General features: G+C 36.0%; 1 long non-coding RNA gene across 18 annotated transcripts; it reads right to left on the minus strand.

The window, feature by feature from the left end:
* Positions 1–13,187: 13,187 nt before the first annotated feature.
* Positions 13,188–17,198, minus strand: LOC110920790. Of its 18 annotated transcripts, none has more exons than XR_002581900.2 (9): positions 16,988–17,197; positions 16,627–16,891; positions 16,458–16,551; positions 15,508–15,744; positions 15,295–15,410; positions 15,032–15,175; positions 14,515–14,819; positions 14,292–14,406; positions 13,188–13,431 (listed from the first exon to the last, which is right to left on the minus strand). It is a non-coding gene; the product is annotated as an uncharacterized LOC110920790 (long non-coding RNA). The 18 variants fall into 18 exon arrangements; XR_002581903.2 differs by having other exon boundaries at positions 16,458–16,495; positions 16,988–17,196; XR_002581898.2 differs by having other exon boundaries at positions 16,458–16,495; positions 16,761–16,891; positions 16,988–17,195.
* Positions 17,199–22,976: the final 5,778 nt, after the last annotated feature.

Raw genomic sequence — 22,976 nt, forward strand, 5'->3', positions numbered from 1 at the left:
AAACAAAACAACAAAATTAAACTGTTACATGAAACATTATAACATAATACAAACAGAAAAGATAAAATGCTAAACAAGTGTGAAATCTGGATTAAATTATGAAACCAAGATTAATCTAGTAACATGTGGTTCTATCACCTTCTATTTAGCTGGAACAAAACAATATTGTTGTTTCAAGATGTCAACACTATCGTTACATACATGGGCACAGTTTGTTAGTTTCAGTTACGCTTCACTGGCCTAGTTTTGTTTTAAATAAACATAAGATGGTATATAGAAAGTTATATATATAATCTAAAATAAATAAGAAGTATAAAATATTTAAGTTTTATGGTCCGGTTTGATTTTATAAGACTAGTTTTTAGTAGAAACTGTACACCAATCGTTATTACGTTTTGAAGTTAACCGACTTGCTAAAATTTAATAACAAAAGCGACCGCGAAACCAAACTGATCACCGGTTTAGAAGGTTTTGTGGTTTCAAACCAAACCATGAACACCCCTAATCCTCACCTCACCGAAATTCATCCATATATTGCTTAAATTACCAAATTCCAACTAAATACTAGTTCTCTATTTAGATTGCGTAAATGTTCAATTAACTCAAATGTCATCACAAATCAAAGGTCGCAATTCATATGCAACAAATAATAACTTAAAGATGAAAACTTTCACAAACTAGAATGTGTTACAAATATAAAAATGTTAGAAAAGTTACCCGAAGCAAAAATCGAAGAGGTTCTCCACAAATGTCACACAAACATGTTTTACTGGATGGTAGCTTAACTGAATTCAGCCGCACCTAATCTCCAAACATAATAATCTCTCAATTATATCCACAAACTAATATCAATTGAAGTATAAAAAATAATAATCAAAACGTAGGTGTACAGTAACTTCAAATCTTAAAAACACTTTAAATAATCAATATAATTAAAGTGGATCACGTTTTTAAGATCTAAGAATATCAGTTAATAAAGACCCAAACATAATATTCAAGTGGGTCACGTTTTAGGGTTTTGGTAATTGAACAGTTAATAAGATCCATCTAGTCAACTTATTCACTGCTCAATTAATCATCAAAAGCGAAGTAGCTTAACAAGGAATTGAAAGAATTACAACAAGACGACGATGAAATCACATCTCCCTAACTTTGATTTCTATTAATTTCCCCCAAACTAATTTATAAAATGTGCAGTTTTCAACAACACCCAAATCGACGAAATCGCCTCACACGCGTTGTTGCCAACATTTTTGTACCCAATGTTGACAACATCGATGTTGTCACCTTTAAATCCGAACCCTCGTTCATCACCGCCGATCAGTCTTTTACTGAAATTAAGTTTGAGGGAGAAGATGATGGTTGAACTATGTACGGATCTCGCCGGGAGAAGATGACGGTTGAATCCGAACCGATGTTCAACACCATGTACAAAAAATTTTGGGGTAGTTTATGAGATTGGTTTGGGAGGTAGTTGCAGATTTGTGAGACGAAAGCTAGGTTTTTTGGATTTGTTTGTTTTTTCAATTTCTTGGGGGGGAGTTCAAAATTTTGGATTAGGTTGGGAGGGAAATTTTTGGGGATGAAAAATGTAAGGAAAAAAACTATTTTTAAAATTTTTAATAATATAATTTCAGGATGAAAATGTAAAGAAAAAACTATTTTCTAAATTTTTAAAAATATAAATTATAAAAAGTAAATTGTTTATTGCGATCTCCAATACGGCTTATTAAGACATATATTATATATTATTAGCCATTGTGATCTATTATGTTCCAATATGGTTCACTAAAATGTGTATAATCTATTATTATCTATCGTGATCCATTAAGGTCCAATGTGGTCCATTAAGACATGTATGTTCTATTATTGATCATTGTGATCCATTGAGGCCTAATATAGTCCATTAAGAAATGTATGATCTAGTATTTACCTTTGTAATCCTTTAAGACTCAATATGGTCCATTAAGAGATATATGATCTACTATTAGCCATTGTGATCCATTAATGTCTAATATGGTCCATTAAGACATATATTATCTACTATTGTCCATTGTGATTAATTATATTGTCCATTAAGACATTATGATCTATTATTGTCCATTGTGAACCATTAAAGCCCAATATGGTCCATTAAAACATGTCTGATCTACTATTGTCCATTAGACCAATATGGTCCATTAAAACATGTATGATCTACTATTGTCTATTATGACCCATTAAGGATCAATATGGTCCATTTGACATATATGATCTACTATTGATCAATTTGATCCATTAGGCCCTAGTATGGTTCATTAAAACATATCTGATACGCTATTGTCCATTTTGATCCACAAAGGCCTAATACGGTCCATTAAAACATATAAGATTTACTATCGTCCATGATAATACATTAAGACCCAATACGGTCCACTAAGACATATATGACCTGCTATTGGTCATTGTGATCCAATAAGGCCCAATATGGTCGGCTAAGACATATATGATTTTCTATTAGCTATTGTGATCCATTAATGCCCAATACGGTCTTTTAAGACATATATGATCTGCTCTTATCCATTATGATCCTTTAAGACCCAATATGGTTCATTAAGACATATATAATCTATTGTTGTCTATTGTAATCCATTAAGGCCCAATATGGTACACTAACACACGGATGACCTCCTACTATCCATTGTGATCCATTAAGGACGAATATATTCTATTAAGACATGTATGATCTACTATTGTCCATTGTGATTCATTAAGGCTTAATATGATATATTAAATGAAATTCCTGAAATAATAAAATGAAAATTTATAACTTTATATACTTTAAGAACATAAGATTTTTTAAACATGTCGTCTATAATATAAAAATATAGTAAAAGATGTATATAAACGTAACTAATATGCATACATTAACATATTATTTAGAAGAAAATGAGTTATAAAAAAATATGATTTAGAAAATATAATATTTAATAACAGCGGCGGACCCATGATTTTTTTTCATGGGGGCGGAAGTTTTGGGTGTCGGATGTCTATCACTAAATATAAAAAAAAATTATTCGGTTCGGTTTGGGTCGGGTCGGGTCGAGTTGGATAAAACTTGTTGCATCAGCTTTATCGGCCGACCAATCATAATCTATTTAAAGGACTAAATGACTAAGTTGATGGATTCAATGAGATATTGAAAGTGTAAAAAGACTATTTGAAGAATATACATGAGGAACTACTACGAGTAGAACCTTAAAATTTCTTTTCGATCAAGTTATATAAAAACTTATTGTTTTAAGAGAAACTATAATCAAATTAATTTTAGACTTACTTTATTTTTTTCTTAAGAACGATATTACAATATTTATCTACTTTAATTTTTGTTATGAATATTATTAATATAAAATATGAAAAAGAAATAAGAAACCATAAAATAATTAAGGAAACCCCATCGAGATTAATATTATTAAAAATTAAAAATTAATAATATAGTTAACTTCATTGTTACCATATTGCCATATTGGTACCATTAAATATTTAAATGTATTTAAAAGCATGCGAACTAAAATGGAAAAGCTCCACCAATTAAAAGAAAAAAAAATAGCAACTAATCATTTATTTTTTCATTTACTTCACCATGTCAACATGACTCAGTTCTTTTCTCACTCTGTACAAGCTCGTGAGAAACTTGAAAACGTTTGTCAACGTTGTTTCTCTCATTTCTTTTCACCTCGAGAACTCTGATAAAGATGTATTAAGGTTAAGGGGACGATTGCAAAATATCATAGGGTGCGTTTTAGATTTTAACTCATGTTTTACACTATTTTTTAACGGGGGAGATCGCCCCCATACGATGACTATAAGTCTGATCCTGTTTAATAATAGTTTGAATTTGTAAGATTTTTTATACATTAAAGAACGTAACTTTTAAATTTGAATATTATTTGAGGGGGAAGTTTAGGTTGAAATATTTTGGGGGTAAGTTTAGGTTTTAAGATGAAATATTTTGAGAATCTTTTTTATAAATGTAATAAATTTAACCTTTGGTCACATATTTTTCCCATGATATTTGATATCATTTTGGTCACACAAAAATAAACAAAGTGACCATGATAAGACAAATGTTTATTTAAAAGCATATGAAATTTTGTAATTTTAAGTGTGACAGTTGTTTAATTTTTGGTCACACAATACAATATATGTGGCTATATGTATTAGCTTTTAGTCACATTATCAAACATAAACTATGGCTGTAGATCACATTTGGCCACACTTTTCTGGTGTGACTGTTTTTTTTCTTAAAGTGTGGCTAAAGGTTTCGAATACATGTGTTTGTGGTCATAAAAATAAAATATTGTAGCAGTTGATCACATTTGCCCACACCTTTCTAGTGTGGCTAATAAATGTCACAGTTTTTTTCTCAAAGTGTGACTAAAAGTTTCGAATACATGTGTTTTTGGTTACATGAAAGAAAAATATGTGGCCGTATATCACATTTGCCACACTTTTCTAGTGTGGCTAATAACTGTCACTTTTTTTTCTTAAAGTGTGGCTAAATGTTTCAAGTACATGTGTTTTTGGTCACATGAAACAAAAATATGTGGCAATATATCACATTTGGCCACACTTTTCGAGTTGTGGCGAGTAATTGTCACATTATTTTCTAAAACTGTGGCTAAAGGTTTTGAACTGGTATACAATGGTCACATTAACTAATAAAATGTGTGACTAAAGGTGTTTTGAAATGAATAAATGACCTTTAGTCACACATTAAATCAAAACTGTGGCAAGGTTGTTTTGGAAAAAGTGTGGCTAAAGCCCAGTTTTGGCGTAGTGCTCCAGTTGTTTGTCCTTTGGCATGAACTACTAGTTGAACTTGAGGAGGAATTTGTCTTTTTTTGGCTTCCATCATTTCGAGTGACTTGAGCTTGTTGATTATTGCTGGCGGGTCTTATGTCAGTTTTCCCGGTCTTATTGACACTCTTGTCTGTCCTCACAACATTTTCTTTAGCTAGTTTATTTGCCACTCTTTCTCCATCTTCTATCATCAGGTTTCTTCGCCCCCTTTTTGGCATAGGAGTGTCATTTCGTTGCATAAAGTGGTGTAACCATGGTCTAGGGGTAGAGGTGCCATACACCTTTGCATCAAAATTGTTAAGATAACTTTGAAAGATAGGCTCAAGGAAGTTTGGAAAGTAGTATGGAGCTCCCCTGCAGGCAATGATGAGGTGGCTTTAACCTCATTAACAATTTGGCTTTCTATGTTTAGTGGTTGTTAAGGAGTGAGGATTTATGATATAGAGTTAAGCTCCTTCAATGAGGAGGTCAGCTATTAGGTATGTTGTTGGCTCAGCTAGTCTTTAGCATGGGGCATTTTGGTGACCAACTCCTTAAGTTTGGAGACCACAACTCCCAAGTTGTGCCTGGATAGATTTAGTGTCTGTTGCCTGTAGGGTGGTCTTAAGTATGGCTCTACTATCTTTATATGTTGGCCCATGTAATCAAGCCCAGAAGAACAGATGATATGAAAAGCCAAAACAGGTTCTCAACAGTTGATCACAAAAAGCAGTGCATGTCCTAGACTCTACCCAATGACAGTGTTTTCCATCAGCGGATGACTCTAAGTGCTGATCTTCACAACATCTGTTAATCAAAGAACTGCTGAGGTATAAATACTGAAGCCCTAACAACAGCTGTCTCTCAAGTACTGATGAAGACTAAAGCACTGCTGACTCAAGGACTGATCACCCTTTGAAGAAAGCACTCATCTCCAACATTAGTGCTTAGGCAACAACAGTGGGAAGCTGGATCAGTGTTTAAGAAATCAGTTGTTTACTGAACCAGTGTTTTGCATGCATCAGTAGTAAGAGGTTGTTAGTCTGTTAGATGTCACTGTCTAGGTGACGTCAGCTTAGATGCTTAGTGGTTAGGTTTGTACTATAAATATAACAGTACCTATAATGTTCTATTAGCTCTTTTGCACCGGTCATCTTGTACGAACAAACTAGTGAGCTCAGGCTGACGGGGAGTTTAGTGTTGCATGCAGGCATAGTTGATCTTTGTAATTCATACAATCTCTCGACTAATGAAATCATGTTTGCTGAAAACTATTCTTCTATCATTGTGTTATAAAGTTTATTTTCCTTTCCGCTGCACATCATTCTCTGTTTTATCTTCCATTTTAGTTAAACAACACAATCAAAAGAAACTCAGATCCTAACAATTGGTATATGAGAATAGGACAGTCATATTCGATCTAACAATTAATTTGACATAAAAGTTCAACTCAAATCTATTGATATTTAAAGTTGTTCGTAGCAGTTGAAAAAACAGAGTAAGAGGTAATCACGTACAAAGATTATTCGAAAAACTTTTGTAAAATCAACCAAGATGACATCACAATCACACGACCCTCATAACACCGGAACACTATTCAAGCCACCTATACTTGTCAGATCCGAGTACAATATCAGGCAACGTAGGATGGGCTATGTGTTAGCTCAGCAAAACACCGGCTGCTGGAAGTCAGCCATCTCTGGACCACACGTTCCAATGGTGCCTAGTACTGAAGATCCCAAAGGCTTTGTGCCTAAAAGCCTTGAAAATTACTCAGAACAAGATTTTCAGAAAATTGAATTAGATGCAAAGGCTTTTAGCATAGTAGCTTCAGCTCTTCCAAATAACATTGTAACAGTGCCAAAGAGCTGTTGGATGCTCTCAAAGAGCAGTTCGGTAGAACAGAAGAGGTTATCGAAAATAACAGGGAGGTTTTGAATCAATAGTATGAAACATTTTGCCATGTCAAAGGAGAATCACAAACACAACAGTTTGAACGTTTTAGTTGTTTCATTAGTGAACTTAAACTTGTTAATGTTGAATTTGCAAAATCAACTCTAAATAGTAGGTTTCTAAGATCACTACCTGACAAATGGGACACAATTGCTTTAGTGACTAGAAATTCTGTTGGATTCAAAGAATTAAGTCTGACCTAACTTCATAGTCGACTCCTCACTTATGAGAGAGAGTTAAACCAGAAAAAGAAGTTATAAGAATGAGGGAAGGTAGCTGATGATTACACCTTTGGTAACACAACACTTCTGGGTCAAGAAGAATCTTGTAGTAGTAAGGATCAGAGTTATGATCATTACATTGACATAACTGCTGGTGGAGCTTTTAACAACTCTGATTCTTACTCAACCAACTATGCTTTTATAGCAAGTGGAGAAAACCATAATTCTGACAACTTATCCATTGAACTCAATGATCTCCAGCATTTTGATCCCACTAATCTGGAGGAAATGGACATATTGTATCAACTGACACTGCTGAGTGTAAGAACCAGCAAGTTTCATAAGAGAACAGGAAGAAAATTTCCAGGGTTACATAGGAATCTAAAAGGGGGTTGGATAAATCAAAACTAAAGTGCTACAAGTGTAATAGGCTAGGACATTTTGCTAGAGAATATAGAAGCCAAAATAGTGGACTAATCATAACACATCCTAGCCCTAGACCTCAAAACACTGTGCACTATTCCCAATATACCCCTGCTGCTCATGTAAACACTGCTTATTATACACACCCTTTAACACCTGTTCCAGTGCAATATGTTCAAGCCACTGTCCCACAAATTCAGTATGTCCAAGCCCCAGTCTCTCAGGTTCAAGTGCAACAACCTGCACCACAACATGCTGTACAAACATCTGCTCCACCAGAGGCCAGTCAGCAAAGCTTCTTTACCCAAGGCTTTGTTGATTGGAATAGCATGCCTAATGAGTTATCTGAGGAAAAATTTGCTCTATTTTCTAAGAATGATGCTCCTTGTAATGAATTTTGTTTTGTAGCTTTAGAGTTAATTCTAGAAGGGCTGGAAACTGAAGAGGGAGAATCCAGTGTTGAAACCGTGGATGAAATCGCTGAAATAGTGGTTACTACTGTTGCTGGTGAACATCTTTTAGAGAAGGAACCCAAACCACTATTAGAACCTCTTGCTGACCCATGGTGTAAAGATGAAGTGGAGAAGAACACAAGTGCTTGTGAGAATGTCTGTGACTATGCCATGATGGCTGCAGCTAAGGTATCACCTCATGTCTTGAAAAACCTATGTTCAGACAAATGCATCATAGGATCTGCTGGCAGATGTGCTAAAAAAAGCATTAGACACATCCACCTTTGAAAGCTTGATCTCTAGGATTGGCATGCTTAACATGGAATAACAAGCAAAATCTTGTTTTTGTATGAATAAAAAGTAGTAAAATGTTTTCAGAAAATAAAAAATTCATCCTTAAAAATAGTTAAAATGAAAAGTTTTCATTAATCCTTAAAAGTCTGTCATATCCACTATTTGGTTCAAACATCTGATTGTTAAAAATTCACCCACTGCTGAAAGACAACCTCTGTTTCTTCACTTTTCTTGTTGACCACTGTTGACAAACATCAATGTTTCAACCACTGTTGTCTATCCACTGATAGTTAAAATTAGACACTACTCTCACTTTTCACTACTGTCAACCACTGATATTGTCCATCAGTGGTTCCAAAACAACTTTCTTCCACATTTCCATCAGAGGTTGCCGCGTTGGCAGATGTTAACCGTCCGATCTTTGAAACCGCTGCCACATCAGCATTCACTTTTTCACTCTTATAAAACCCTGATAAAACCCCAAACAGAGTTTTCACTACCATATCGAATTCAAAAAATTTCCTCAAAGCGGTTTCCATCTCATAATCATCTCTTCTCTTCTATTCGCGATTTCTCAATAATCACCATGGCTTTCATCATCAAACACCCACACAATTCCCTTTGTACCCGTGAGAAAACAAGCAAAAACAAAGATTTTCATTCCATCATCGATACCCTTTCATCATCAAAGTACAAAACTTTGTTGACCTGCAATGTACCCATCTACCAAGATACTCTAAGAGATTTCTGGAGTCATGCCAAACTTGGAATTCAAGATAAAAAACCATGGGCAATCTCTTCAGAAGTAGGTGGAATTTTGATCTCAGTCACACCACAGACCATCTCAGAAGCTTTTCAGATGAACAATCAAGCAGGTAAAACTTCTTTCCCTAAGGATGAGTATCAAACTGATTTGATCGAAAGAGGGTATGTAGGACAGTTAACAAAAGCAACAATGCAAAAGGGAGAATTTCCACCTCCCATGAAATTCTTGTTTCATACCTGCTCACCTGTGCGTCTAATAAAACAACTGCTTTTAACGAGATTCCACTGAAAATACAATACATGGGGTATGCTATCATGTCTAAAACCGATTTCAATTACTCCCAAGAAATTTACAATGATTTGGTAAAAAATGTGAAAAATATAAAAGAACAGAAGCCACGGGCCTTCTTATTATTTCCAAGGTTTTTGAGTTTTTACTAACAACAGAAAATTCCAAAAGAAAATGCACAAGTCCTTCTACAAGGTGCATAATTTCAAATAAACAGCCTGTCTGCTGAAACTTTTACTCATCTGTCTAAGTCAAAAGGTTCCAAAACACAAGCAGAGGAGTCTGAGCAAACTTTGGATGAGTCCACATCTGCTCCTCAGACTTCAACTGCTGAGCCCACTGCTCTTGGTGACCACAGCAACACAACCACTTCTGTGCAACCCCCACCAAAATTCCCAAAAAGACCAAAAAAAATCCACAAAGCCCACCAAATCCACTAAAAAAGGGTCTTCTGGAAGATGAGATCCCAGAAGTTAACCAAGTGACAACACAAATGTCACCAACAACCACTGTTGCTACTTCCTCACAACAGATGGAAAGATCTCACCCAAAGCTTAACTCCTCATGCTTCCTCACAAAAGGAACATGTTGTAAGCATAGGGACACCTCCTCATGAAGTATTATCCTCACTTGAGAATATGATTAATAGCCCTTCTCCCTGGGTAAAGTCTCTTTCAACTCCTATCCCTTCATCTCAACTTCTACCATTCATTAAACCTTTGTTTGATGCCATTAAGCTTCAGACACTAAACAACCCCTCTCACTCACACATTAAAGAGTGTACAACCTCAACAATGGCTGTGTCTGAATCCCCTCAATTGGTTATCCCACAAACAGCTGAGGAGGTTACACCATTGGAATTTCATGAAATTCTGGTTGGTAGTTCAACTAGAGCAGCTACTATAGATGTTGGATCCACTGATCTACATCTGGACAGTAGTTTCATAAGTAAGACCCCCTTGAAGGCTGTAGGATCGTGTTCTGACCCGAACGAGTCATTCAGAGGTGTTCAACTTCGTTTCAGGTGCGGAATAACAAGAAACGGAGGTAGAAATAGCTGATTCTTCACTTAATCTACTGTTTGTATTGATTTGACAATGATTACAGCTCGATCTTCACACCGGCATCACTTCGGCGTGGAAAACAAGGCAATGCTATATGATTTCGCTCATGGAACCCTATATATAGGGCAGATGATTTCGCTCCAGTGTACATGTACACAAGAGCGAAACCTCAGTTGTACAGATAAGCGAAATCATCAGGTCCATATCATCGAAACCTCTACCTAATGTCCCTATGAGCGAAATCAGCTCACTAAACACAAAACTCTTCCTATTTTCTCGTAAAACGCGCCCTAATCTATACAATTCAATGTAAGACTTGATACAAGACAAAGTCGACAGATGTAGTGCACCAACAGACTCCCCCTCAGATGTTGACGAGTCGACTATCGAGTCATGACAACTTCATGTCTTCACATCTTCAGTCTTGATCAGTCTCTGGACTTTTCTCTCTCTCTCTTCATCAACAAATTCTTCTTTTAACAATATCTTCTTGAATATTTTCAGACTCCCCCTCTCGATTTGCTGGCATTTCTTTGTTCTTCAGCAATATCTTCAACAGGATCATTGTCTGGCTCTTCATGTTTCAAGATCGAAACCTGGCTCTCTCCAATCAGAATCCTCAGGTATTGTAACCTGACTCTTTATCTTTATATTCAAACTTGAAACCTGGTTATACCTGCACATTCTCAAACCAGAAGTAAATTTTCTAAATTTAACAATTTGTATGCACCAACACTCTGAAATAATCAGACAACTCTCTCTCATAAGCATATGCACCAACATCAAATCTCCTTCAAATCATTTTCTATATGATGAACCACTTGTTGATTTAAAAAAAAAACATTTTGATGTTTAAAACACACTCCCCCTCACAACAATGTCATCATGTTTAGCACTCGGAATTTTGAAAATCTGCTTTTCAACATCAGTTGTCGAAAATCTTTTTGACTTTTTCAGTAATTTATGCTAAAACACACACAAAATCTTTTTGGATTTTTCTAAAATAAAGTAAATGACACCACTTGTAAAGACAAATGACTAACACCAATTGTATAAACAACGGAATGCAGAAATGAAATATTTACAGACAATATTTTTGTGAGTTCATGTAAGAGGATCATATCAGATTATGAGACATGTCACCAACACCGTTAAGCTTGATTTCATTTTAAGCTCTAAACAATTCACCTAGATTGTCAGTATATTTGTCCACTTAAATTTTCACACAAATTTCAATTGATCCGAGATACGATGTTAATGTCTTAAACACGTAAACTTATCCGTGTGTCCTACTTCTTGAATATACTCCCGTATCCAGATCCCAATATTCAGTCTTACAGGTGAGTATACTACAGATGATATCTGTCAGGGGTTAGATGCGAGGGCCGTGAGAGCTCAGGTCGATACTTCCGTATACGCAAAGAGATGACGGCTTCGACTTTTCGGTGTGTCCCCTTTAGAGGATCTTTTGATTTCAACAGCAGCGACTATCAATTTTACTGTTTCATCAGCTTGCTGATGGCGATGCTATGTTTCAAGCTTTTGCGGAAAGCATTATCCGGGGACTAGGTCAGTACTTCCATACAGCAGAAGTCCCGGGATAATACCCCAGATATCACTGAGCATAAAGACCTAGTATCTCAGAATAAGGGATCTTTCAAACAAGATTTCAGGGGTTTCCTATATATCCAAGATGTTGTTAACCCACAGAATAAGCAAGTTTGAATTATAGGTTTATATCTCGTTACAATTTACTAAATGTATAAAAATCTATTGACACATCCACAGTGAGATTGTTTATCACATTTTAACTTTCCAAATCTTTAGCATGTTGTGATAGTCCACTGATGTACTATCATTTCCTCTTTTCACAACAAAACTCATTTTTTATTTTATAATGTTTTTGTCTTTTTCAAATTTTCTAATGTTTTTGGATTTTCTGAAATTTTCTACTCCCCTAAAATGCAAACACATTAAGGAAATTTGAAAACTTTCTAAGCTCTTGACCCACTTGAAACATGAGATGTAAAACAAACTGTACAGAAACTTTGACAACTGACATTGAATTGCATCAATTCGCCATCCACTAGCGCATAAACAATCAGAACTCCCCCTTTCAACACACCATTTTCTCATTTAGATCTCAAAACACTTAAGTTTGTTTTAATCAAAATGATTTTTCCGGAAAATAAGTTTGTTTTTACCACTTGAAAGTTTAACACTTGTTAAGTACGGGGATATGGTTCATCATCTTGTCTATCTTTTACCCACTAGCCGGAACCCGCGCGATGCCGCGGAAACAATTTAAAACGCGATTTACAATAGGATACTCGTTCACTGTTAATTTATCACTCGTCTCGTGATATATTGTATAGTACAACATAACATGATGGAATTTATCACTCGTCTCGTGATAAAAGTACAACGTAACATGAGTATCAATTCCATTTCATCACTAATAAAAACTTAAAGAAATATTATATCCATAAAAGTTGCATCACATAAGTTTATACAGATTGCTCTTCTTACATCAATTATCTTTATGTTATGCTGCAGTTGAATATAACTAACCAAATATTCATATGGATAAGCTAAATCCATTGATAAGCATGAAGCAGCCTGTCACAACCTAAAAGTTGGTTCATAACCTGTCAATTAAAGCGACGCTATGGTAAACAATTCAATAAACAATATTTACACTGAAATAGTTAGCTTGCTTCTTAGAAATTCTTAGTTCAAATATCTTGTTGATATGCGAAAGTGCAGAAAGGCACTACAAGATAAAAGCATATATGGTTATATAAAAGTTGTTAATAAAGTCATATACTGGGTCGGTTTAGAGTTTGGACCAACCCAACAACGTTCTTTTGTCCAACAATTTATACTTGTACTAAACATGACTACAAAAACAACATTATTAAATTAAAATAATAAGTAATTACTATTCATCACACTAATAATATTATTTAGAAAGAAAAAAAACGTCTAGAAGAACAGTCAAAACATATAATTCCATGATTAAAATGGTTTGGCTAGACGTTTACACTCTTCGAACATCTCGACAACTTCCCTAACTTTTCGACCCGACCCTCTTGCTATCCGAGTCATCCTTGACTCATTCATGAGTTTTGGATTCGTACTATCCAACTCTGCAAAAAAAATAGAAAAAAAATTATTAAGGATGTTCTGTAGGTGGCGAATTCAACCCATTTACTTATGAATGGGTCGACCCAAACAAGTTAATGGTTGCCCAATATCCATTATGATGGGTGCAAAACTGTTTTGATCTAATAATTGAATTTAATTGTAATAAATAATGCAGTTTAATAAAAACTCTGAAAACGAGAAAGTGTTTGCAGCTCAGACCGACTCAGCCTAGCCCGTTTTAACCAGTACTAAAAGTGACCCGTTTCAGCTGAACCCCATTTTAACCAATTACCCAAACAACTATCAGCCTATCAAGAAACTGAATGGGACAATCTGGGTCGCCTTTTAAATCAAGTAAGCCATACAGGTTAGAAACACATTTAAAATCCATACGTCTTAAACTGTCTCACTCAAGATAGGAGTGTGAATTTCTAACACGACACGAACCTAACACGAAATTCGTGGGTTTGGGATTAGTCTAAACAGGCTGAGCAGGTCATGTTCAAATCAACCCACGAATAGTCGGCTCGTGTTTAGGTTCATATGTATGACATGATTTTCGGGTTCGGGTCCATCTAAATTTTTTGGGTTCGGGTCAGGTTGAACCCGACAACCCGCGAACACGACCAGTTTAGCACCCCTAAGTCAAGATTCATTTTATTATTATAAAAATCTGTTTATGTATTCAAAATTAACATCGGTTATTAAAAAAATTAAAAAGAAAAAAAGAGTATTTTCAGGCTATTGCGACCAGTATTGATCTATACACAAAAAATGACGTGTTTACAGCTCAACCGAATTTTAACCCGTTACTACTTACCCAACCCGACTAACCGACACATTTTGTCACCGTTTGACTAACCTTCATCAGTCATCGAATCCATCATTGTCATGTATCGGTTTATCTTCGCCTGACTTTCTTTTTCACCACCTTTTGGCATCAACTCCAAACTAAATCCAGGAAGCATCAAGAAAACCTACACGATACACAAACAAATTAAAACACCTAACTGCAGAATAGCTTTCACTCTCCTAAACTTGTTCAGAAAAACAAACAACGAAGCAAAATAACCATCGTTACTCACTTATTATTAGGGCTGCAAATGAACCGACCGAACACGAACAAGACCTTGTTCGCGTTCGTTTGTTAAGGAGATATATATGTTCACTAAATTTACTGTTCTTACATGATCCGCACCGTAAAGCTTCCTTCCGACAGCTTTTGAAGAAGTTCGGGCTGCTGGTCCATTGGAACGACTTCATGGATTTTGTCCATGAATCCCAACAAGTCGCCCATGCCTAGTTAAGCGTCGGCTGTACTTACGCCTCTAATTTTTTAGACTACTTATTGGATAATTAAATCTTTCTTTAATAACCTGTAGTGATGTCACTGCAGATTAATAGACATAACTATCGTTAGTATTTCAATTAACTGAGTGAAGACTTCTACTGGTCAATGTTCTAACTTGCAAATCATCAAAGATGTATAGTAAACTAAAATTTCACAGCTAAGTAAATAAATTAGGGCATCTTTGAACAAGAATTATTCCAATATTTTATAACAAAGATCAAAAAAAGGTAAAAACCAGGTAGCTAACTTACCTTCCATAGGTTTAGTAGCATCTATAACAAAGTTAAAAACCATGGCTAGGTGGCAAAAGAGTCACGTACACATCAATCGAAATGGATAATTTTCCAATACGGGTCAATCGCCGACACTTTTTTTGTCCACCTGTATTCATTTAACTTACATAAAAAAAACTAAATAAGATTATAAGAAGTATATTTAAAAATAATCCACAAAATACAAGTTAAAACCAAAAAAAACACGAAACAGAAATAGTTTTGCCCTAGTTTGTGCATACCTGATGAGACCAGGCGGTGGAGCAGTGTAGGTGGCTGGCGAACCAGCGTCTGAATTTTCCGGCAAGCTCAACAAATCTGCCGTGGATATTTATTGATTTCAAAATTCAATGCAAGCCTGCAAGCAACAAAGATTATTTATAATATCAAAGCAAAAAAAACAAAACTAATAAACAATTCTTCACAAGAAAATCCAGATCCAGTTCTTTACTCACCAAAATCTTAATGGCTTGACAAAGTATGTACCTTTTAGTCACAACCACACTAATCAACAGTGTAAATCCAAGTAGATCTGATGCACAAATCTACCTGTACATTAGAAAGAAGCATTCCAACTGCCCTAGTCAATGCTGTTTCTTGATCTTTGTCAACCCAATCATTATCTCCCCAAAGACACTAATATTTTCTCGTTTGCCTTTTTAGGATCCAGTGATCCCGCCTTACAAATCTACCTGTACATTAAAAACAAAAGAAAAGGCGAAAGTTTAGTCACTAAGATGTAATAATCGATTCCATCATGACTCGTTAACTTGTATTCCTTATGCGGCTATACTCTATTGCATCAGCATTGGATGCTTTAGCTCCATCATCTTTACATAAATTTCATCAACTTAAGCAAAGAAAAAAACTTGCAGATGTTTAGTTAAAAAAATAGCAGCATCACATTATCAAAAATTTCATATAGTAAGAACAAACCCCCATTCCCGTTTAGTCTTAATTAAACTCTCCTCTCATGCCCCACAACTCCAATCGCCTTATTGATTCTACACACATTCCACAAATTGCACACACACAGACTCAATATATCAATCAATCAAAAAAATTTAACCTTGATGTGTACATTGTTCAAATCCCTAGCAAAAAACCTCAAACAATATCAAAAAACAAATTGCAAAACACAAAGTCGAGAACGAAACCATTACCTTCAACCCCGATTTCTTAACCTAGTTCTAAACATTAATGCACAACTACATCACATCATGACGTCAAAATTCAAGAATGTAATATACAATACACAAAACACCAGAATGCAAACACATAAATACAAAATTATAATATACAGCAATCCGACTTGTATAATAAAAACTATAACTTAACTATGATGAACCCCTAGAATTACATTGTTATTTATAAACATGATCAAATAATAAAATTCAGGACTTACAAGGCCTTTCAAATCAATCGAGTGGTCCAGACATTGAACTGTAATTCTCAACAAAATCACTAAAAACTCAGAGTCGCATTATAAAACCACAAAACTACATCACAACTGCAGATATTAGCTGAATTCATGAAGAGACAATCGTAATTGTTCAGTTTATCTTAAAGCATACCTTTAAGTTTGCGATAAAGATAGAACAACAGCCGGAAATGACGTGAAAGAAAAAACAAAATTAACCCAGGTATTAAACTCGCTCATGTAATTAAACATGTATAAAATTGCAATATGATAAATCAGACCACTAACCTGAAATCAAAATCCCCCAACCTGCATATAAACATACCAGATCTAAAAGTTTTACCGTATTAGGGTTTGGGGATCGCAGATCTAAAAGTCTCAGTTGCACCTCTTCTCCGTTGCAAATCTTCTCCGTCGATCTGTGGTGAACACATGTTTAATCATCAAATCTTCAAAGGAAATAACAACAATCAGCAACAAATCATACGAGGAATACGAAATCATACAAGGAATACCTGAGCAAGCCTATAAGTAACCTCTTGAAGATGGATATTGCTCTTCGTAAGAAGGAAGACGAAAGGGAAGAGAAAATACGGATGAAATAAAGCCAATAAAAGCCAGAAATCGGAACCAGGAGGTCAGAATCTTCATCGATCTATTGAAACTTCATATATCTGGTGAAATCGCGAGAGAGAGAGAGAGAGAGAGAGGAGCAGAGGAGCGGCGATATGTTTTGAAATGAATGAATGGTGAAACCCTAGATCTGGTGAAGATCACCCGTGTCCATTTTTTTAGTGAAAGGGTAGAAGTGGAAAGTGAATGTTTATGGTGCTTAAAAAACTTGTACATCATGCTTTAATAGTGTTTTAAGGAAATTTTTATGACCTTAAGAAGTCCTTTGGATATGTATATTATATAGTATAGATATGTAGTAAATCAAGTACAACTTAATGTCCCTGATTTACCATTTGCAATCAAGCAACCTCTGTACCACTTGTAAAGAATAACCGCTTGTAAAATCACAAACAATACCACTTGTAGGTATATCTAAACAATTACCAACTGTAGGAATATTACGTCTACATTTACCAATCAGGATGCCGATTCCTGCTTCGCACTTACCAACCTGGAAGCTCCGGCGTAGTCCTTTCACCTGTAAAATTCAAATATTTTTCAAACTCATTCAACTTCATAAAACATGAATGATGCCGATTCCTGATCCACGATAAAAACTTGGGATCTCCGGCATAGTCCTAAGACTTCAAGGGAAACAAACTTCCATCCAAGTCTTCTCAGACTTGATGGCTTTCAATTCTTGCATAGTGGGGTTGTATGTTGCCTTTTTAGTTGCATAGAAATCTTTAACCCCCTTTGCTTTTCCATTCAACATTTTCCCAAAAGTTTTCTTAACACTCCTGTTGAATGTTTTCTCGACATCAAATTCATTTTTCTCTTTGTAAAACTAATTCGAGATATCAATTTTACCAACTTTCTTTTTAACCTCCTCAAATTTCAGTGATGGAAAATCAACATCATTCATGAAATTTTCACCTCACCTTGTGGCTCCACTGGCTTTGTGGAACCACATTCATCGCCGACATTCTCACTAACCTTTTTAACAACCCACATTTGGTTGTCATTCTCTTTCCTTTTATAAAAATTCTTTTTAGAACACTCACCAACCTCATAAATTGAATTTTCAAAAACTTTAAGTTTTTTGGTTGGTGGTTCAACATTAACAACTTTTTCTTTAAGTTTCTTAGAAACTCCCTGTTTTGCTTTGACAGTTTTTGAACAGTTCCATGCAATGTGACCAGCTTCATTACATTTGTAACAGGTTCGAGTTTCCTTTGGATGTAACACTTCAGATCCATTCTTCCTCTTCTCAGCAAGAAACTCTTGGTTTGACTGTCTCCAGAATGGTTTCTTCTGTTCCTCTTCAGCACTCCCACCTGAAACAAATTCTGTTTTTGTTTTAGAATTTTTCATATTTTTATGATTTTCTGGTGGAATAAAACCAAGCCCTTTCTTTTTGTGGCTACGATTTTGGTTTGATTTCTTTTGAGAACTCGAACCAGAATTGTAACCCTTTTTCTTGTTTAGACGTTGTTGAACTCTTGAAGTGTACTTTTTAGGTTTTCTAGTAAGATTTAAATCTTTTATTTCAGAAATATTAATTTCTGTCATTTTGAAAACCTTTTTGATCATGTCAAAACGAACACTTCTTATTGGAAATTCTTTGTCAGAGTATAATTTGTCCGAATCATTTAAAATATATGCAACTTCAAATGTTTCATCAATCAAATTTGCTTTTGATAACAAAAATTCTTTACTGTAAGACCGTTTGACTGACGACTTTGGACCATTGACTGACGAATTTGACCATCCAGACTCAGACTTTGAATCGGACTCCTCATCAGTATCCAACACCTGATCGACCACCTTTTTGATTATCTCAGACTCATGATCAGTATCGGACGAGGTAAACGTGACATCAATGTTATCCGGTAAAACGTCAGTTGTGTCGGTTTTTAGCTTTATATTGACTGATTTTTCAAGTTGCTCCTCGTTTGGTTTTCTAAGAGAATACCCTTCCCAAATCGGAGGCGGACACTTGTTATAGCTAACAATCGGTTTCTTACCACAGTCTTTCTTCTTCGGCTTCTCATCTTGAAAAGCTTCCGTACCTGCAACAGTTGGGTAAATACGATCAATGAGATAATCAAAACTAGAATAACTTTGCAATAAACATCTAATTCTCTCATTCTCGATCTTTTCTGTCTCCAACTCTTGCTTCCACTTAGCACTTTCTTCGATGTAGAAATTGATTGCTTTCTGCTTTGTCATCATCACAGCATTCATCATCGTAAGTGCTTGTTCTCTTTCTGAATTTGTCTTTTGGAGACCAGTTACAGTTTTGTTAAGGACATCATAAGATTCCTTCACATAGTTGAGGTTGAACAATAACTGCTCCTTCTTTTTCTCATATTCAGCAATTATCTCGTCTTTTGCTGCACATCCCTTGCATGCTTCAAGACACTTTTCACAAGGCTTGATAACTTCTACAATCCTCTCAACTTCGATTTTTTTCACCACTTCAACCGCTTTTTCTTCTTCATTCACCTTCTCAGCTTCAGCTACCTCCTCAGCAACACTATCAACTTTTTCATTTTGAACAACAGCTTCAGTATTCGTTTGTTGTTGTTCTTTTACAGCTCGTTTCTCCTTCAGTTTCTCCATGCGATCTGCAAAATAGAAATGAAAACTTTCAGGAGAAAGATGAGTTTTAGCAACATTAATGTGTTTTTCTTCCTCATCATCACTGCTGCTGTCTGGAGGTGATGGATCAAACTGTGTAGATTTTTCAGAACTAGCATCTGATAAACCAGAATCAGACGGTGTTTGATCAAATACAACTTCTTTTTCTGAAGTAACATCATTCTGTACATTCTCATCTGAACTCTGTAAACCTTCATCAGCACTTTCTGAGCTTTCTTCAGATGTAACAGACTGTTCCTCCACACTTTTCACCGTCTCTCTAATAGACTTCATCCAGGTGGCAAACATGTCTGGCTCTCTGACAATCTTTGCAATGAAAGCTTTGAAATCACCCTTCTCATCAACAAACATATCCCAGCTGAAGCCTTCAGGTAGTTGTTCATCATCTTGATCCACTAAACAGGCTTTGCTATCCGGAGATATGTAATTGCTCCAGTTGAAATCTACTAAACACGCTCTTTTTGAGTCCTCAATCTTCCTACCATGAGCCGTCTGTGAGTCTTGTGATTGACCAACCTGTTGATAAATGGCTTTCCGGTAGTAATCATCTTTTCCAAACGGATTTTGAGCACCACTAGCTTCCCTGTTCTTGCACTCTCGTTTGAAATGGCCTTTATCCCCGCATCGAAAACAAGTAACTTTAGATTTATCAAAACCTAAAGTAGAAACATGTGCATCAAGAAAGTCATTTCTCCCGGTAATTGTCTTAAACTTTTCAGCACGCCTAAGAACACTCGCTAGACACCATTTGATATCCATCAATTCCATCTCTTCGGCGTCTATCTGATCGTAATCCTCTTTGGTGAGCATAGGATTTCCGATCCGACCAGCAACAAGACTTTCATGTGAGAGCAACACTGAACCAAGTAAAGCCATGTGGTCTTTAGCAGTGTCTTCTGAAAAAATTTGACCTTCTGGAAGATTTAGAGCGATGTTGCACTGAATTACGTAACCATTTCCTGTCTTTGTTCCTTGAGACTGAAAGCTTGTATTTGACTCTTTAGGATTGACACTTGGAAATTATGAGAATCCATTGCTGCTTTTGTTAGAACCTTGATCAATCTTTTCTGTAGAATCCCCAGCACTAAACGCAGTTTGGATTTTCGGACTTCTCTCAGATTCTGGAATTGGAATACTACCTTTGTAATACATTTTTACGTCCTGTTGATCACTCGGACTGTTCATCCTAGCGATCTTATGTTGTTCCAAATCCTGACTTTCGATCTTTTCAATGAACTGAGAGATAGTTAACCCATCATAAACACCCGTATTCTTCAGAATCATCAAATACGTTCCCTATTCTTTCTGTGGTAACGCATCAGCCAATTTGTCTACCCACTCCTCACGATCTTTAGTAATACTCAACGTCGACATTGATCGTACAAGGTGGCAGTAACGTTCGATCAGCTTCTTTGTATCCTCTCCCAGTAAGCTACTGAACAGATTAAACTCTTTCTTGAGCAGCGCCTTCTTACTCTTTATCATGTTCTCGCTACGCTCAAATTTGGCTTTAAGTGCATCCCAGATTGATTTTGCAGTTTTATCATGTTGAAGCAATATGAAGATGTCTTCTTTGATTGCTTGCTGAAGCAGACTGATCATCATTTTCTCAGCTTTGTACATGACCCGCTCTTGATCCGTAAATTCTGATAACTCTTTAATAACCTGCAAATCTGTTCGAGGCAACACATATTTCTTCAATATACATTCCCATGACCTAAGATGGTTTGCCTGAACCCAATTCTCGAATCTGTCTTTCCACCCGTAGTATTCTTCAATACTCATCAATTTCGGGGGCTTTTGGGTGGTTCCTGTCTCATTTTCCAAACTCATAGCTTAAGCAATAGCAGCTGGACCAGACGGTGTTGCAAATGCGTTGTAGAACTCAGTATCCATGATCACTTAGCACGTTTTTCAAAATCAGTGACAAATAAGCGAAATTAGAGGTTTGTGCACAAAGAGCGAAATCTCAGAAGTCCTTAAAAGCGAAATTAGGGTTTTGAATGTACTTAAGAGCGAAACCCTGATGGTCCTTATGAGCGAAACCTCAAACAATATGACACAAAAGCGAAATCACAAGGTATGTATGTCACAAAGCGAAATCACAAGGTATGTATGTCACAAAAGCGAAATCAGGGTTTTGGGTGACCCTATAAGCGAAATCAAGCTGACATATAAACGAAATCATGAAATGTCCGTATGAGCGAAATCGAATCCGAAGGTAATTTGGTCCATTTGTAGTCCGAATTTTAGTGTCAAACTTTCAGGGATTTGTCTATGTCCAATTGTCTATGATCTGTGAAATTTTGAGCGAATTTTGACCGGTAAAACTTTCTGAAATGATGAAAGAAGGTGTAGAAATAAGAACTCTTGATGAAATTCAGCTAATCTCTGTAGAACTCCTCCTCCTGAGCTCTGATACCAATTGTAGGATCGTGTTCTGACCCGAACGAGTCGTTCAGAGGTGTTCAACTTCGTTTCAGGTGCGGAATAACAAGAAACGGAGGTAGAAATAGCTGATTCTTCACTTAATCTACTGTTTGTATTGATTTGACAATGATTACAGCTCGATCTTCACACCGGCAGCACTTCGGCGTGGAAAACAAGGCAATGCTATATGATTTCGCTCATGGAACCCTATATATAGGGCAGATGATTTCGCTCTAGTGTACATGTACACAAGAGCGAAACCTCAGTTGTACAGATAAGCGAAATCATCAGGTCCATATGAGTGAAACCTCTACCTAATGTCCCTATGAGCGAAATCAGCTCACTAAACACAAAACTCTTCATATTTTCTCGTAAAACGCGCCCTAATCTATATAATTCAATGTAAGACTCGATACAAGACAAAGTCAACAGATGTAGTGCACCAACAAAGGCAACCACTGCTGATGCTATCAAGGTATCCACTGTAGAGGGAAGTCCCCAGTACCAAGAAATAGAGGCATCAGTGGATGAACCATTGGAGACTCCTCCTAGTTCAACAGCTGATACAACAACCACTGGTAGGAAATCAGATGATCCCATTCACTAGGGTGATGGTTTAAAATACCAAGATTTGACGGAGAGGCAATCTACCATGGAAACCACTATTACAAAATGAATGACTCTATTCAATTTTTGGTTCAAGCTTCCAAAAGTCAACCCACTCCACAACAATACTCCCAAGAGCTCTAGAATGCTGTTCAACCAATCATTACTGCTCAAAGGGAACTTGCAGAC

This window comes from Helianthus annuus, chromosome 7 (assembly GCF_002127325.2).
Source record: "Helianthus annuus cultivar XRQ/B chromosome 7, HanXRQr2.0-SUNRISE, whole genome shotgun sequence".
Taxonomy (NCBI): Eukaryota; Viridiplantae; Streptophyta; class Magnoliopsida; order Asterales; family Asteraceae; genus Helianthus; species Helianthus annuus.